Source organism: Gymnoscopelus microlampas (genome assembly GCF_963454915.1).
Source record: "Gymnoscopelus microlampas genome assembly, chromosome: 12".
Lineage (NCBI taxonomy): Eukaryota > Metazoa > Chordata > Actinopteri > Myctophiformes > Myctophidae > Gymnoscopelus > Gymnoscopelus microlampas.
The window spans coordinates 33,879,527-33,885,661 of NC_139949.1; positions in this window are offsets into that span (position 1 = coordinate 33,879,527).

The window sequence follows — 6,135 nt, forward strand, 5'->3', positions numbered from 1 at the left end:
CTGCCGCAAGACCTCAGAGTTGCTGAGAAAGTTGGAGAAGCATTCCTTTCAGAGAGGAGTGGGATGAAATGGCAGGGGAGTATGTGGGAAGAAGACAGATTAGTGATGAAGGGAGGGGATGGGGGAGTTGTGGAAACATGATAATGGGGAGAAAACCGAAACTAATCTGCTAGTTGAACATGAAAAACATGGTGTTAAATTATTTATTATGGACACTGGCTGTTATGGCTTTCCCTGTCAGATGGAGCACTGCATCATACTACAGACACTGCTGGCATAAATTATATATTTCGAAAAAGAAAGAAAAAAGAAGAATAAGCAGCAAAGAATATAGAAAAGTAATCTAGTCTGCCTTCTCAAAGCTTGCAACAGCTGTGAGTGCATAATGTGAAGGAGACAAGCTGAACGTGATGATTTCAGAACAATTAACCCGTCTGTGCTCTGTCATTGTGGTTTCTCTCTGTCACTCTCCAATTAAGGATAAAAAAAACTAACTTTTCTAAAAATACACTTACGTTCATGATCCCAGAAGTTAAAAATAAAGACTTGACCGGTAGGCCTATGCTGGCCTATATTTTTGAGGGAATTCCCCAAGACAACATTGAGCTGGAACAAGGCACTATACAGTAAAATCCTCAGTGTTAATTTATCCATTTGTATACCTCTCAAGATGCAAGATTCAAGAGGGTTTTATATTTGTCACTCACTCACTCATACAGGTACAAGCAGCGAAATGTTGGCGTAGCATGCAACAACAACAATAAGATAATAAGTAATAATGATAATACTGGATGTAATAATAATAAAGAATGACGAAATGAAGAAACAAAAACAAATTTGGCAATAGTACAGTATAAAACACTTTAGAAGCTGCTGTGTAGAAGGTCTCAAGCATGGAGAGGAATGTTGAGTAAATCAGTGGACTATTCTGTCCATCCCACTCTGTCAGAAAAGGCAGGCAACCACATGCCTTGTGATCCACTGGACTTGCACGGTGGCACTGTGGGAAGTCCGCAGACATCGTAAAGGAACATTAACATATTGCCGGATATTGACTTTTAATATAGCTTCATCACAAATATCGCCACCATGCCTTGATTTACAATTTAGGCATTTAGCAGCACTCTTAATCCAGAGCAATTTACAGTAAGAAAAGTAAACACGAGGTAATACATCAAATGCATAGAAATAGTAGTCTAGGACATTGGTTCTCAAAGTGGGGTCCGGGGACCCCCAGGGGTACTTGAGGGGGTTCCAGGGGGTCCCCAGCTAGATGATGGACAGGAACCAAATGGACCCTTATGGGTCTGTAACTCTGAGAGTGTACAAATGGAACCAAATGGACCCTAACGGGTCCATTTGGTTCCATTTGTACACTCTCAGAGTTAAATTAACATTGGTTTTACAATGTGAATTGGGGTCCCAGAGGTATAAATGCCATTAAATGGGGGTCCGTAGCCTAATGCATGTCAAACTGGGGGTCCTTGAAATTTAAATGGTTGAGAATCACTGCTAGAGAGCCGTAAAAACCTTCTCTTATTGGGGTGCCTAGCTTATCTTTTCAAATGGGGGTCCGCGGGGTAATAAGTGTCAATTAGGGGGTCCTTGACATGAAAAAGTTTGAGAACCAGTGGTCTAGGATCATAGGTAAACCAAGAACCTATCAGTCTAAACAGTATAATATAAATAAATAAAAACATCTGTACATTGAAACTATACACACTATAGGCCATAGCTCTGCATTCATGATTTGAGGCATTTTGTTCCAAAAATGTGTTTTGCAAAATTAGACCTGCTGGTGGCGCTATAACAGGCCAATGTGAAAAGGGTGGCATTTCTTCCTCAGCTTAATAGAAATGTGCGTGTGAAATTTCACGGAAATCGCAAGCTGCGTTCATGATTTGAGGCATTTTGTTCAAAACGGACCAATCCTGGAAACTTTGGAAGCCAATCTTAGGCAATCAAAATGGAATATGGGAAATCGGATAAATCTGTGTTGATCACATGACTATAGAGATACTGTGTACCGATTTGTGTGATGTTTGGACAAAATCTGTAGGAGTAGTATCAATAAATGTGTTTTGCACATATCGGCCTCCTGGTGGCGCTATAACAGGCCAATCTAAAAAGTTTGGGCCAGAGGTTCTGAATTGGCATCCAGGGAGTGTGCGTGCACAGTTTCGCAGCGGCCGGGCCAACGGTGCCAGAGATTAGCTGGTAACGGACGGACAGGACGGACGGACACACGGACGGACACACCTCGTCGTCGGACACGGACCGTGTCCGACGACGAGGTCGGACACGGTCAGGTCACAGAGGACTTCTTGTCCTGCTGCAATGACGCGTTCCTGGAATTGAACATCTCAAAAACAAAAGAGCTCTGTATTGACTTCAGACGTGGTCCCCATCCCACTCAGAACACTGATATCTGTGGCCAGCCAGTGGAAATTGTGCCTAACTATAAATACCTGGGCACGATTATCGACAGCAAACTGAAGTTTGATGCTAACACTGAGATGCTGTGTAAAAAGGGCCAGCAACGTCTTTTCTGCCTAAGGAAATTAGCCAGATTTAATGTCAACAGAGACCTGATGAAACTGTTTTACAGTGCCTATGTTCATTCTGTCATCTCTTTCTCCATTATATGTTGGTATGGTAACCTCACTATTAAAGACAAAAACTCTCTTAGAAGGATTGTGAGAACCGCCTCCAAAATCACTGGCATCCAGTTGGAGAGCCTCGACCCTTTTTACAATAGACAGCTGCTTATGAAGACCAGGGCCATTCAGCAGGATAGTGCTCATCCACTCAAGGCAGAGTATAGGATGTTGCCATCTGGCCGCCGTCTAGAGGCCTCTGGTGCTAGAAATAACAGGTATAAGCACTCTTTTGTACCTGCCTCGATTCATGCAGCCAACGCTGCTAGGAACAGGTAAAGAATGTTATGATGATGTTGTTGATGATGATGATGATGATGATGATGATGACGGTGTATAATTAAGCACTTTATGCCAGCACTTTATATCATAGCACTTTTCTGGATGGAGCTTTTATTTTGTCTGACAATGGTGCACGAACAAGCACTTTATGCCAGCACTTTATATCGAAGCACTTTCTGGATGTAGCCTTTATTTTTATTTTTTTATTGTCTTTCTATACTTGCACTAGAGCGCCCAGGTTTCTGTTTATGCTATGATGTCTCACGTCCTTGTTGTCCTGTACTGTCTGTATGTTTTAAACTACTACTACCTCTTTGCTGTAAACCTAATTGCCCTTTTGGGACACTAATAAAGACCTTGAACCTTGAACACGGACGGACGGACAGGGGGTAAAACATACTCTCTAGACAAGAATGGGCTTTCGATTTGTGGAACCAGAAAATGGTCGCCACTGCTATGCCCTATAGGATGCCATTGCCAGGTCTACAAATGAATCTGGCATCTGTCTACATAAAATGCTATCTAAATTACATTTTAGCCTTTGCATACGCCTCAAGGTCATCAAGGCTACGGCAAGTGTTAGGCAAAGTGTAATGGGGAGTTCGTTCCACAGTTTGGGAGCCAGAAGGGAGAAGAGTCTGGGACGTGTGGAGCATTGTCCCGGATGTTTTAAGGAAGGTTCTGACAGCTTCCCCGTGTTAGCTAATCTGAGTGAGCAGGAAGGGTTATAGGGTTGGATCAGGCCTTGAAGATATGTCATCAGCCTTCACTGCACTTTGTTGGCAAGAACTTATGAGATGCAATCATTAGTCAATACCATGAAGGGCATAATTGGCAATAATCTAAACACCATGCTATCCCTAATACCAGTCAGCAAAATGAATGCACATCAAAGCCTTACTGTTCTCCAACCAGTCGCAAAACTGTTTTCCGCCCAGTGGATAATACGTTCAGTCTACTCCACACAGTGAAGGGTGTATCACTCACACAGCTTAATCTGACCAATTGGATTTAAAAAAAAGACTGATTTCAACTCACTTTAAAACCTATTCTTACAAGTCGTAGAGCTTTTGTAATTCAAATTCTACTGTGAATAAGTATATTTTTTTCAAGGCATACAAAAGTGGTTACAATCTCAAAACAACAATAAAAGTCAAATAATTATAGGACCACAATGGAATTGTGCTATCCTTTTTAGTCAGTGTTTGACTGTACCCTGTGCTGTTTTTACATATTAAGTAGCCTGAAGTATTCAATCAATCAAAAACATAAGGCAGACAGTAAATACAATAAAACAATTGCTGTTAAATAAAACAGACAAATACATGACATCAAATACATTGACTCTACGCTTGTCATCCATCAATGTGCTATAAATAAATGTGACTTGACTTGACTGTCTTGGCCCAGCACAGGATTTGGCCCCTACCAAGACAGCTAAAGGCCCATCCTTTGGCCCCTCCTGTTTGACTCCGAGGAAGACGCAAGCCCAAACTCAGTCACCCCTGCACAATAATAAATAGGCTACGTGCAGACCAATTGCTCCAGCAATTTTTTGTCTCCTCTGAAGTGCCCAGGTATTTTTCTTTCTGGTTCAAGTAGTCCCTGATGAGCACCGAGCCCTTCTACCTTTAACCCATTAAGACCGGGAACGCATCTGTGTCATTTTAGATGTATTTTTCAAAAGATTGCAGATCTACAAGCTTATAGCGCGACGATATGAGCTTGTAGATCTGGGGGTTTTTTTTAATCGTGAAAATTTGTAACATTTGTAAAAAAAATATTTAGTTCCAGGGACCTCCAGAAGCAAAGATTCATGAGTTACAAATGTTCGCTTTAAAAACATATACGGTATATATTCAAAGATTTACTCAAATGTTCCATGATTTAAAAGAAAAATAGCAGATCTACAAGCTCATAGCCTATGATCTTGATCTGCTATCTTTGAATAGCCAAAGTATAAAATAATGGTTATAGCTACAATCTAAAATGACAGATGCGTTCTCGGTCTTAACTGGCTGAAGCACATTGGACTTCTCTTTATACCCATCATATCTGCCACTCAGATAGCCCTGATACATGACTGTCATATGTCCTGAGTCTTTCACTTTGCTTTTCAGAATTTGTTACACAAGTGTCATAACTTAGAGCTATAGCCTAAGATGTTGGGAATATATTGAACAAAATAAACACATTTTAAAAAAAATGTATGGCAATTTGAATCTTTGTATGTGCAAAAACTGTGATTGGGAAAGTTTTCCAATCACAGTTAGCTGGGGACCCCCTGGAACCATCAGTTTGCAATTGGTAGCCTTTCCTGAACAAACTGAGCTCAGTTCCCAGTTGCCCTACCTTTTTTTTAAACCAAAAGGCATGAAACAGACATTAACAGAAACATAAAAGTATAGCCTAGTGTAACCTATAGCCATTGGATCCTTCACATTTACATTGTTAGAAAAACATTTAGTCATTTATCTCACCTCAAAGTCAGGGCATCAGATAGGGGCCAGGAGCTCCATGGCAGATGACAGTAAAGTGTCAATTTAAGGACTTTTAGACCTAACACCTAAAAAAAAGAAAATAAATGAAATGAATCTGCATCAAAAGTAATCAAAAAACAACTATAAAACTGGTCAAACATTGGTAAAATTGTCAAATAATATAAGAAAGAGGCAAAGGTGTTGTGAGCTTGTAGATCTGCTGTTTTCACAATATGTATCTGTGGAACCAAGTCAAATTGAATGTAGGCCTAATGCCTCAACTCCTACAAGTGTTTGTCAGGCCTGAAAAGGTTGAGAACCACTGGTCTATTTGGTGGTGCATAGCCTTCTCTCTCTCTGTGTGTGTGTGTGTGTGTGTGTGTGTGTGTGTGTGTGTGTGTGTGTGTGTGTGTGTGTGTGTGTGTGTGTGTGTGTGTGTGTGTGTGTGTGTGTGTGTGTGTGTGTACTACGACCACCACAGTTAAGCTTAACTTCGTGGGACCACATTTAGACTTTCTCACCGAAAAAACGCTGTCTTCACTGCCCTCTGGTGGCCAGAAAACACAAGTGCCCCATAGGACAATGTTGGTTGATGCAGGTTATTAGTTCAAAACAGCAGTGAAATCTCCCCCTTTTTTTCATTTTCACAAATGGAACAGTAATTTAAAAAATCTGAAACCGTTTTAATGAGTTTCTGGGGTCTCCCTGTTAATCTA